Here is a 13,153-nt window from a genome sequence, read left to right on the forward strand (position 1 = left end):
CAAAAGCTTTGCCATTAGGGTTGGGTATCGTTTGAATTCGAACGATTCCGATTCCGATTCTTTGTTTCGATTCCGATTCCTGATGATTCTCGGTTCCCATTCTTTTAAGAGGCAGGGTCAAAAAAAAGTTTTGGATATTTTAAATGAGCTAGCTTAACCTACAGTCTTTCTGAATGAAATAGTCTGACATTCTCCATCAATTTTAATTCTATTAACTTTTTATGAACTTTACTATAAATTCCTCACAGGGCTGTTTTCAACTAGAATATAAATATCAAATCTATGAACTTGAATATAAATATTATAAATTATGAATACATTTTCCCAGGGGTACACTTTCCTCAAGAGAGCTTTATTTTTGAAAACCTCATGAAAACACATTTACACATAAGTGTATGATGCTGCAGGAAACCTCATGAAAACACATTTACACATAAGTGTATGATGCTGCAGGAAACCTCATGAAAACACATTTACACACACAAGTGTATGATGCTGCAGGAAACCTCATGAAAACACTTTTACACACACAAGTGTATGATGCTGCAGGTACTTAAAAATGTTACCGTGCTCCCACTGATGGGCTAACCTGGTGCAGAAAAGCAAATAAACAATAAGAAACAACTTGCAAAACCCAGTCCAGATTAGCAGCAGGTACAGTATAAAATCAGAGACAGTTTTTGTTTAGGAAAATGACCATATCCACCTTCTCAGGCAGGATGCGTGAGCGTTCTGGACAGATAGTGTCTCCTGCTGTGGAAAATACACGTTCGCTGGGTGTGGAAGAAGCTTGAACGCATAAATAGGAGAAAGCGAGATATGACAGCAAAGGATAAGTCTTTTGTTGGTTCCACCACCATGCAGCAGGGTCGTCAGACATAAGTATCGGTGGAACGTCCTGGTACATCTGCAGCTCTCTCTCCACTCGTTTCTTGATGGACATGGAGCTCTGTTATTTCGCTGTTATTTCATTTTTTTTTGTAAAGTAAAGCCACACTTTCGACCGCCGACGCCCGCTATCCATGCTTGAGCTTGATTGACTCGCTCGGCTATGCTAACACTTCCGGCGGTGGGCGCTTCTTCGTTGGTGTTCAGCTGCTTCTTCTTCCGGTTCGGCGGACATATTTTTTTCTGGTCGGCGGACTGGTATCGAAAATAGGAATCGAAATTTAAACTTTTTAACGATTCCGGGAGAATCGGAAAGTTAGTCCCGGTTCCAATCGATACTCGATACCCAACCCTAATTGCCATTGTGTGAGTTGTGTTGCAGCAAGGTGTGAGAGGCCTGTTGGTTGTTTAAAGAGTCACCAATCACTAAATCAACGCCCCGGTAATTGATGATTAAATAATAATACATTAACATAAACAAAATTAAGGCAAATTGAGCCACAATAACTTAACAGCACCATAGGCTCAGTAGGCAGAGATTACAAAGGAAAATAACAAGTTAGCCTTTACGCAAACCATAAACTGATAGGTGTGGGCTGCATCTGGGAACACACTGTGCACTTCTGATTGGTGTTTCTATGCATGTGTGTGTGTGTGTGTGTGTGTGTGTGTGTGTGTGTGTGTGTGTGTGTGTGTGTGTGTGTGTGTGTGTGTGTGTGTGTGTGTGTGTGTGTGCGCGCGTCCAAGCACACAGTATATATATAATGTATATATATTGCTCATTTTGCTATATGTCTGTCTGTCTTATCTATATCTATATCTATATCTATCTATCCATCCATCCATCCATCCATCCATCCATCCATCCATCATCCATCCATCCATCCATCCATCCATCCATCCATCCATCCATCCATCCATCTATGATATTAATGTAACATTAGACAATAGAAGTAAGGGAACTTGTCACACTTAAGAACAAATAGGCCACCCTTAGAGTGCTCTGGAGCACTCGTAGATTTTGTTCTTACCTACGAACAAATCCCAGCTAAGAAAACATTGGTGAATTCAAAAATCTCCTTAAAAACTTTGTAAATGGGCCAAAGAACACAATTTGTTCTTAAGAACAGTTGCTCAATGGGGCCCACCATCCCTCTTTAAATCAAGACTCAAAACACACTTATTCCTGACTGCTTATTTACTGTAAATCTTATCCATCTTTGTTGTTGTTGTTGTTGTTGTTGTTGTTGTTGTTGTTGTTTTTCTCCAATTTATTTTAATGTTTTGATTTTGTACGGTGTCCTTGAGTGCCCAGAATGGCGCCTCATAAGTCAAATGTATTATGATTATTATTATTATTATTAGGGGGTTTGCTGATATGCTATGGTGGCGCGGGGGATCGTCAAATGTTTGGTTTATTCAAATCAAAATCAAATCAAACTTTATTTATAAAGCACTTTTCATACATAAAATAAATGCAACGTCAAGTGCTTTACAGACTTAAAAATAATAGCCCGATGACCAGTGGTGGGTAGAGTAACCAAAAGTGGTACTCAAGTAAGAGTACCGATCCATTAGAGCACAGGTGTCAAACTCAAGGCCTGGGGGCCAAATCTGGCCCGCCACATTATTTTATGTGGCCCGCGAAAGCCTGGAAATAATATGCGTTAATAAAATGCTTAGTCTTTTCTTACTAAATATATTTGTTCTTTCCCTTTTGACATTAAAAATCATGTACTGCATGCAGTTGCATATCTTTTAAAATTCAATATTATCAAAATCTAAATATTATATTATCATATATTTGTGTTGAAATAAAGATAAATACTGTGCTTAAATATTTGCTTGATTTATGATTTCAAAACAAATTATCAATCAAATTTTACAATGTAAAATTGACAATAGATTTTACGGTTAAATTCCGACAACTGAGGGTTTTTTTTACCGTAAAATCAGCTTCGGTACTGTTTTTTTCAAAATATACAGTAAGACACTAAACCATTAAAAATAAACAAAAACAACATTAAAACAACAAGATTTTACGGTAAAAAACAATAAACTGGCAGCTCTGTTGCTTGAATTTTACCACTAAAAACATTGGTATTGTTTTTTCACTCCATTTATTCATTTTTTTATATGCTGTAAAAACCCACTGATTTTACTGTAAAATTCTTGTGACTGAGCTGCCAGTTTTTAAAGTAAAATTGTAATATTTTTTTTGCAGCTTATGTAAAAAAAAATATTGTTAATGTATTATATAAATATATACATGTATATTCATAATTTACTCCTTTGAGGGCATCCACAACTGCGATTTGGTCCTCAATGAAAACAAGTTTGACACCCCTGTTTTAGAATAATATGACTAAAGTAAAAGTAAAAAGTAGTCGTCAAAATAATTACTTGAGTATGAGTAGGTAAGTATTTCGAGAAAAAAAACTACTCAAGTATTTAGTAACTTGTGAGTTTATTTAGTAGTTATTTTTAATGATTCTTGGACTACAATTGTAGTTGGATGGTGTACGTGTGTGTAAAACAGAATTCATTTCTAATTTACTTCAACATGTTTTCTCTAGCTAGTGGAATTATTGTAGGCTGAAATGTGAACATTTCTACTGACAAAGAGCGTGATATAAATGTTCTTTTTTACGAGTTTGAAAGTAATAATTTAATATTTTTTTGCTGCTTTGTCTGACGTCATGTCACTTTTCACAGTCAGTAAATTTCTATGTACTAAATTAGTATGATTTGTCAAATAATTTCGTTTCCTCTGTTTCCACAGCCACATGTGAAGTTTTAGTTTCCATGCTCTTATCTCGAAGGTGACTGATGGCCATACGCAATGTGCCTCTCGTACACTAGGGGGCGATTGTGGTCATTTCAGCTTGTTTAGCTACGCTAGATGTAAATACAGTAGAAGAAGAACATGCTACATGCTAATAACTAGTAACTTTAAAGCTACGGATTTAACAGATAAGTACAACTTTCCACTGCTTTTTAACGTCTTTGGTAATGTTTTTACTGTGTTTAAATGACACATGTGGTCATTAGGATCATTAGAGACATACAAAAAGGTCGTTTTTTTTCAGTTAACTGATTTAGGAAGTTTGTGTTCAGCAGTTGTCTCAAACAGCCGGGATGTGCTGACGTCATGTCATGTAATTAAAGTTATTTGGTAACATTCTGACACTTAAACAAGTAAGTAGGTTTATCATATACTTTAAAAAATACTGACTTGTTTCAGCTTCCTATAGCTGTAGTTGGAGCTCGGTTGATTGGTGAAATGGAATAAAACGTCAGTACTGCTCACGTTGGATTGGCGAAACGGAGTCACGTGACCGTGCCTGCCGGAAGCAGATTCGCTGACATTAGAATACATCTTTGCAAGCCTTAATCGATCATTATAAATAATTGTGATATAAATAAATGTGAATAGATAATGATAAATAATTGTGATATAAATAAATGTGAATCGATAATGATAAATAATTGTGATATAAATAAATGTGAATCGATAATGATAAATAATTGTGATATAGATACAAGTAACGATCGGAATGAAATTCAATGTAACGGCGTAAAAGTAGCGTTTCTTCTTCTTCTCAAAAATACTCAAGTAAAAGTATGCTACTATAACACTCTGGAAAGTACAATTTATCCAAAAAGTTACTCAAGTAAATGTAACGGAGTAAATGTAGCTCGTTACCACCCACCTCTACCGATGACACACACACACACACACACACACACACGCACACACGCACGCACATTCTTGTATTTATTACCTTCTTGAGACGTCTTGGTGATGTATGCCGGACGCCTCGTATGGAATAACGTTTATTGGGCAGGCACGCTGCTTATATCGTGGGAAAGCGGACGTGAAAAAAGGCTGTCCTCACTCAGGTCCGCATGGAGCTGGAGGGGGCGTGGCCTCCAGCTCCGGCTGAAAATCGAGAGATTTTCTGGAGAATATTTTTCCCGGGAGGTTTTCGGGAGAGGCGCTGAATTTCTAGAGTCTCCCGGAAAATTTGGGAGGGTTGGCAAGTATGGTTGGCTCTCATAAATACTGCAGTGAGTAAAACTCAGTGATGGAGTGGGGAAAAAAAAGCCAACCTTGTGATGCGTTTCTGAAATAATGCTTAAAATTATCTAAATAAATATTAAATGTTATTATGAACGTGCCACATTACATATATACCTACATAGTGCATATAAAACCCCAATGGAGGTGTTTGGATGTATTTTAAGGGATTTATAGGCAGAATGGAGCGGCTCCTATAGACTCCATTATAAGCAGACTTTTGATCGCATTCATTAAATATTTAGAATGCATTAAAAATACATCCATCTCCATGTCTCTCATTATGATCGTAAACAACAGGCAAAATTCCCCAAAAAGTGCATTTCCCCTCTAAGGAGTGCGACAGAAGGACACAAACAACACTAGCATAGCTATGTTAGCCACACGCTAACTCGAAACTCAAATTTTAACATGAAGCTAGGCTAGAATATAGCTGGTAGGCCGACAAGTGACAATTGTTTCCCCGGAAGTGAAAACCAGTGGTGATCGACCAAGCCAAGATGGCTGTTGTACAGCACGCAGTGTGCGAACTATCCGAGTGCAAAATAGGCTTCAATCTTCCTGCAAAAAGCAGATACCAGCAACAAAAATCAAACTATGCAATGGAATAGATCCCTATACTTTATCAAAAAAAGATTATGTCGAGTGATATCAAGGATTATATGTCAGTCACGTTCCCAGACATATTGTACTCATGTGTTCCAGACGCCATTCTATATGACAAAACAGATGGAGACCTGGAACAGCATGGAGGTCTACAACTTCTTTGTGTGTGGCTGGGTCAAGGACATCGTTTTTGCTCGGGTAAGATTGCATTTGATTATTTAAATTCACATCTACTGCCATGTTTGTTGCTGTTGTTGCACGCGCCGTTTACAAGTAGATGTGTTTTCCCCCCGTCTTTATCAAAATATAACTACAGACGTCAACATTGGGTATGTGCTGAAAGATTCATTTATCATTGTTGTCTTTGGTAAAAAACTTTAACTCCTTCAGGTTTTGCTCACATTTTCAAAACACTCAAAGCACTCTTGGGTTTAAGGAATACAAATAATATCAAGATAATACTTAAATGGGAAATAATAAACGTTCAAAGTATATGAAACAAACCTTAAACCTAGTGATCACTACAAACTCTTCTTTGACTTTGCTCCCTTGGACTGGAGTGTGAGCTGTTTTTTCTCCTCCACAAATTTTCAATCAATCAATCAATATTTACTTATATAGCCCTAAATCCTGAGTGTCTCAAAGGGCTGCACAAGCCACAACGACATCCTGGGCTCAGATCCCACATCAGGGCAAGGACAAACTCAACCCAATGGGACAATGAGAAACCTTGGAGGGGACCGCAGATGTGGGGAACCACCCCCTGGGTGACCGGTGCAATGGACGTCGAGTGGATCTAGCATAATGTGAGAGTCCAGTCCATAGTGGATCTAACATAATAGTGAGAGTCCAGTCCATAGTGGATCTAACATAATAGTGTGAGTCCAGTCAATAGTGGATCTAACATAATAGTGAGAGTCCAGTCCATAGTGGATCTAACATAATAGTGAGAGTCCAGTCCTTAGTGGATCTAACATAATATTGTGAGAGTCCAGTCCATAGTGCATCTAACATAATAGTGAGAGTCCAGTCCATAGTGGATCTAACATAATAGTGAGATTCCAGTCCATAGTGGATCTAACATAATAGTGAGAGTCCAGTCCATAGTGCATCTAATATAATAGTGAGAGTCCAGTCCATAGTGGATCTAACATAGTAGTGAGAGTCCAGTCCATAGTGGATCTAACATAATATTGTGAGAGTCCAGTCAATAGTGGATCTAACATAATAGTGAGAGTCCAGGCTATAGTGGATCCAACATAATAGTGAGAGTCCAGTCAATAGTGGATCTAACATAATAGTGAGAGTCCAGTCCATAGTGGATCTAACATAATAGTGAGAGTCCAGTCCATAGTGGATCTAACATAATAGTGTGAGTCCAGTCAATAGTGGATCTAACATAATAGTGAGAGTCCAGGCTATAGTGGATCTACCATAATAGTGAGAGTCCAGTCAATAGTGGATCTAACATAATAGTGAGAGTCCAGTCCATAGTGGATCTAACATAATAGTGAGAGTCCAGTCCATAGTGGATCTAACATAATATTGTGGGAGTCCAGTCCATAGTGGATCTAACATAATAGTGTGGGTCCAGTCAATAGTGGATCTAACATAATAGTGAGAGTCCAGGCTATAGTGGATCTAACATAATTGTGAGAGTCCAGTCCATAGTGCATCTAACATAATAGTGAGAGTCCAGTCCATAGTGGATCTAACATAATAGTGAGAGTCCAGTCCTTAGTGGATCTAACATAATATTGTGAGAGTCCAGTCCATAGTGCATCTAACATAATAGTGAGAGTCCAGTCCATAGTGGATCTAACATAATAGTGAGATTCCAGTCCATAGTGGATCTAACATAATAGTGAGAGTCCAGTCCATAGTGCATCTAACATAATAGTGAGAGTCCAGTCCATAGTGGATCTAACATAGTAGTGAGAGTCCAGTCCATAGTGGATCTAACATAATATTGTGAGAGTCCAGTCAATAGTGGATCTAACATAATAGTGAGAGTCCAGGCTATAGTGGATCCAACATAATAGTGAGAGTCCAGTCAATAGTGGATCTAACATAATAGTGAGAGTCCAGTCCATAGTGGATCTAACATAATAGTGAGAGTCCAGTCCATAGTGGATCTAACATAATAGTGTGAGTCCAGTCAATAGTGGATCTAACATAATAGTGAGAGTCCAGGCTATAGTGGATCTACCATAATAGTGAGAGTCCAGTCAATAGTGGATCTAACATAATAGTGAGAGTCCAGTCCATAGTGGATCTAACATAATAGTGAGAGTCCAGTCCATAGTGGATCTAACATAATATTGTGGGAGTCCAGTCCATAGTGGATCTAACATAATAGTGTGGGTCCAGTCAATAGTGGATCTAACATAATAGTGAGAGTCCAGGCTATAGTGGATCTAACATAATAGTGAGAGTCCAGTCAATAGTGGATCTAACATAATAGTGAGAGTCCAGTCCATAGTGGATCTAACATAATAGTGAGAGTCCAGTCCATAGTGGATCTAACATAATATTGTGGGAGTCCAGTCCATAGTGGATCTAACATAATAGTGAGAGAGTCCAGTCCATAGTGGATCTAACATAATAGTGAGAGTCCAGTCCATAGTGGATCTAACATAATATTGTGAGGGTCCGGTCCATAGTGGATCTAACATAATAGTGAGAGTCCAGTCCATAGTGCATCTAACATAATAGTGAGAGTACAGTCCATAGTGGATCTAACATAATAGTGAGAGTCCAGTCCATAGTGGATCTAACATAATAGTGAGAGTCCAGTCCATAGTGGATCTAACATAATAGTGAGAGTCCAGTCCATAGTGGGGCCAGCAGGAGCCCATCTTGAGTGGAGACAGGTCAGCAGCGCAGAGATGTCCCCAACCGATGCACAGGCGAGCGGTCCACCCCGGGTCCCGACTTTGGAAAGCCAGCGCTTCATCCGCGGCCACCGAACCTGTGCCCCCCCTTCCACGAAGGAGAGGGGGGCAGAGCAGAAAAGAACCGGCAGATCAACTGGTCTAAAAGGGGGGTCTATTTAAAGGCTAGAGTATATCTTGCACTCTTCCGCCCTTTTTGATTGCCTCTCGAGGAACTCTGAAGAAACGTTTAGCTTTCCGCGATTGGAACGGTTCGTGCAGCCGAAAACAACACAAGTACACGGAATTTTGTCTAGGAAAAAAGGCCAAATGGTTTCCTAGTATCCATTGAGAACAGAGCACAAAACATATTTAATGGTCGGGACGTGACCTGAATGTGACATCAGTAAAGTATGAGCAATTTGCAGAAAAAAAGCTCCCATGTTTGTAACGGACTGACAGATAATTGGCAGAGCTCCAGGCCTCAATTTGAAATATGTAGCAAAGCCTGGTTTTTTTTCTTCCCCGCCCCCGTAATATGCAGTGCAGGCCAAAAGTTTGGACACACCTTCTCCTCATTCAATTAGTTGTCTTTATTTTCATGACTATTTACATTGTAGATTGTCACTGAAGGCATCACAACTATGAATGAACACATGTGGAGTTATGTACTTAACAACAAAAGGTGAACTAACTGGAAACATGTTTTATATTCTAGTTTCTTCAAAGTAGCCACCCTTTGCTCTGATTACTGCGTTGCACACTCTTGGCATTCTCTCCATGAGCTTCGAGCACACCTGTGAAGTGAAAACCATTTCAGGTGACTACCTCTTGAAGCTCATGGAGAGAATGCCAAGAGTGTGCAAAGCGGTAATCAGAGCAAAGGGTGGCTATTTTGAAGAAACTAGAATACAAATAACATGTTTTCATTTATTTCACCTTTTTTAGTTAAGTACATAACTCCACATGTGTTCATTCATAGTTGTGATGCCTTCAGTGACAATCTACAATGTAAATAGTCATGAAAATAAAGTTAAGTTAAAGTACCACTGATAGTCACACACACACTAGGCGTGGTGAAATTACTCACTGCGTTTGACCCATCCCCTTGTTCCACCCCCTGGGAGGGGAGCAGTGAGCAGCAGCGGTGGCCACGCTCGGGAATCATTTTGGTGATTTAACCCCCAATTCCACCCGTTGATGGTGAGTGCCAAGCAGGGAGGTAATGGGTCCCATTTTTATAGTCTTTGGTTTGACTCGGCCGGGGTTTGAACTCGGCTCGGGCGATATGGCCTTTTATTAATATCTCGATATTTTCAGGCCATGTCACGATACACGATATATATCGCGATATTTTGCCTTAGCCTTGAATGAACACTTGATGCATATAATCACAGCAGTATGATGATTCTATGTGTCTACATTAAAACATTCTTCTTCATACTGCATTAATATATGCTCATTTTAATGCAGAGAGGGAAATCACAACTAAGTCAATTTAGCAAAACTGTATTTATTAATTGTTGTTGAGCACTTTTGTGCATGATGTCACTAAGATGACATATCAAAACAACACTAAATTAAAGTGCACTTTTTGTACAGAACGCCACTACAATAGTTTAAAATAAATAAAGTGCATGATGTCACACAAGATATTTCAATAACTGTCAAATAAAAATGAGCTGCATAAGAAGAAATCAAATAGTGTATGTCCTTCGCTATGTGGTAGTTTACTACGGACGTCATCTCCTTCTGTTGTTGACAATCTTTTTCATTCTGTGTTGATGTGGAAATGGAAGACGCCAGGCTCAATTGGGTCAGTGCTGGTTGCTTGTTGGGTGTGGCATTGGCCGAAGATGTTGACATGCGGAGTTTGAAGCACTCTTCATTCTCTAGCGGGTGACTTTACAAATTAGTAGTGCTGCTACTTTTTGTAGCTACACTTTTGCCGCATGCTTGACATATTACGGTTGTCTGTTCAACATCTTCCCGCTTGAAGCCAAACCACCGCAAGATGATGGACCCCGTGCTGTTTTTCTTGGGAATTAATTATTCCTCCATTTGTTACCAGATTGGCACATTCTCTCTCTCATATTACCACTCGCATCGCTTCGCACCTGCCACTGCTAACTTTACCCATGCTGCTACCTCTCTGCTCGGCGAGGGCATATGACGTTGCACGCACGACAGTATGTGACGTATGTAAGAAGGTGCGCTTGTTTTATCTCTCTGTGAGAAGGAGAGACAAGAAAGAGTGAGAAGAGCCTGCAGTGTAATACCTGCAGCTAAAAGCAACTGCGTGAGAACGTATACTCGAATACTCACGATATAGTCATTTTCTACATCGCACAGAAACAAACCCGCGATATATCGAGTATATTCGATATACCGCCCAGCCCTAGTTTGAACTCACGACCGTTGAATGAGAAGGTGTGTCCAAATTTTTGGCCTGTACTGTACGTGCACATCTATATCTGACATCATTTAAACCAGTGTTTTTCAACCACTGTCTGGTGTGCCGTGGGAGATGATCTAATTTCACCTATTTGGGTTAAAAATATTTTTTGCAAAACAGTAATTATAATCTGCAAATAATGTGTTGTTGTTGAGTGTCGGTGCTGTCTAGAGCTCGGCAGAGTAACCGTGTAATACTCTTCCATATCAGTAGGTGGCAGCCGGTAGCAAATTGCTTTGTAGCTTTCGGAAACAGCGGGAGGCAGTGTGCAGGTAAAATTGTGTCTAATGCTTAAACCAAAAATAAACAAAAGGTGAGTGCCCCTAAGAAAAGGCATTGAAGCTTAGGGAAGGCTATGCAGAACGAAACTAATACTGATGGCTGCAAAGTAAACAAAAACAGAATGCTGGACGACAGCAAAGACTTACTGTGGAGCAAAGACGGCGTCCACAAAGTACATCCGAACATGACATGACAATCAACAATGTCCCCACAAAGAAGGATAAAAACAACTGAAATATTCTTGATTGCTAAAACAAAGTAGATGCGGGGAAATATCGCTCAAAGGAAGACATGAAACTGCTACAGGAAAATACCAAAAAAAGAGAAAAAGCCACCAAAATAGGAGCGCAAGACAAGAAGTAAAAAACTGCACACAGGAAAACAGCAAAAAACTCCAAATAAGTCAGGGTGGGATGTGACAGGTGGTGATAGTACACCTACTTTGAGACAAGAGCTATAGTAGGGCTGGGCGATATGGCCTTTTTTTAATATTGCGATATTTTAAGGCCATATCGCGATACACAATATATATCTCGATATTTTGCCTTAGCCTTGAATGAACACTTGATGCATATAATCACAGCAGTATGATGATTCTATGTGTCTACTAGGGCTGCAACAACTAATCGATTAAATCGATTACAATCGATTATTAATTAATTTAGTCATCGATTCGTTGGATCTATGCTATGCGCATGCGCAGAGTTTATTTTATTTAATTTTTTTTTAATAATTTTTATTTATTTATTTTTTATTTAAATAAACCTTTATTTTTAAACTGCAACATTTACAAACAGCTGAGAAACAATAATCAAAATAAGTATGGTGATAGTATGCTGTTTTTTTTCAATAAAATACTGGATAGGATATAAATTTTGTCTCTTTTATCCGATTATTAATCGAAGTAATAATCGACAGATTAATCGATTATCAAATTAATCGTTAGTTGCAGCCCTAGTGTCTACATTAAAACATTCTTCTTCCTACTGCATTAATATATGCTACTTTAAAACTTTCATGCAGAGAAGGAAATCCAACTAAAAAAAATCACTATTTTTTTCATACGGTGTTGATATGGAAATGTTTGCCTCGGCATTTTGATGGTGTGGGCGTGTGGCACCGAACGGAGATGTTGACATTCGGAGTAAGCACTCTTCATTCTCTAGCAGGTGACTTTTCAAATGATGCTACATATTAGCAGTAATGCTACTTTTTATAGCAACGGTTTTGCCCCACACTTGACAAATTACGGTTGTCTGTTCGACATATTCCCACTTGAAGCCAAACCACCGCCAGACTATGGACCCCCTGCTGTTTTTTGGTGGAATTAATTATTCCTTCATTTGTTACCAGATTTGCACCTTCTCTCTCTCGTATTACCACTCGCACGGCTGCGCTAGCATCACAGCTAACGTTACCCTTGCTGCTACCTCTTTGCTGCGCGAGGGCGTATACGTATGTGACGTATGTCGTGACAGTATGTGACGTGTGTAAGAAGGTGCGCTTGTCTGTCTATGAGAAGGAGACCCAGGAAAGAGCCTGTAGTGTAATGCCCGCAGCTAAAAGCAACTGCGTGAGAACGTATACTCGAATATCACGATATAGTCATTTTCTATATCGCACAGAGACAAACCCGCGATATATCGCGTATATCGATATATCGCCCAGCCCTAAGCTACAGCGATGCATGCTTGGTTATGCTTTAAAGTCATATCCAACAATTGCGACAACGACTTTTTACTGTCAACTGAGTTTTGTTTTTTAATGACTTCTGCTGGTCGTGTGCCTCCGGATTTTTTCAACGCTAAAAAGATTGAAAAATACCGATTTAAACAACACGACTAAATTAGCCCGGTGCATGTCTATAATTGCTCATCTTAAAGAAACAAAACTATTTAATTGTCAGGGTTGCCCCTGACAGTTTGGTTGCGTTTGTCTTAGTTTCCTGTCAGTGCTTTTATTTTGTCT

At 39.1% G+C, this 13,153-nt stretch overlaps 1 protein-coding gene across 4 annotated transcripts in view; it reads left to right on the forward strand.

Moving 5' to 3' along the window:
- The first annotated feature begins 3,840 nt into the window (after window positions 1-3,840).
- npffr2a (neuropeptide FF receptor 2a) overlaps window positions 3,841-13,153 on the forward strand; it is an 87,232-nt gene continuing 77,919 nt past the window's right edge. For all 4 annotated transcript variants that reach the window (XM_062025096.1, XM_062025099.1, XM_062025098.1 and 1 more), the window contains exon 1: window positions 3,841-5,773. The gene's annotated coding sequence lies outside the window, so the exon portion shown is untranslated. The remainder of the gene's footprint in view (window positions 5,774-13,153) is intronic.

The sequence above is a fragment of the Entelurus aequoreus genome, linkage group LG17 (assembly GCF_033978785.1).
Source record: "Entelurus aequoreus isolate RoL-2023_Sb linkage group LG17, RoL_Eaeq_v1.1, whole genome shotgun sequence".
Lineage (NCBI taxonomy): Eukaryota > Metazoa > Chordata > Actinopteri > Syngnathiformes > Syngnathidae > Entelurus > Entelurus aequoreus.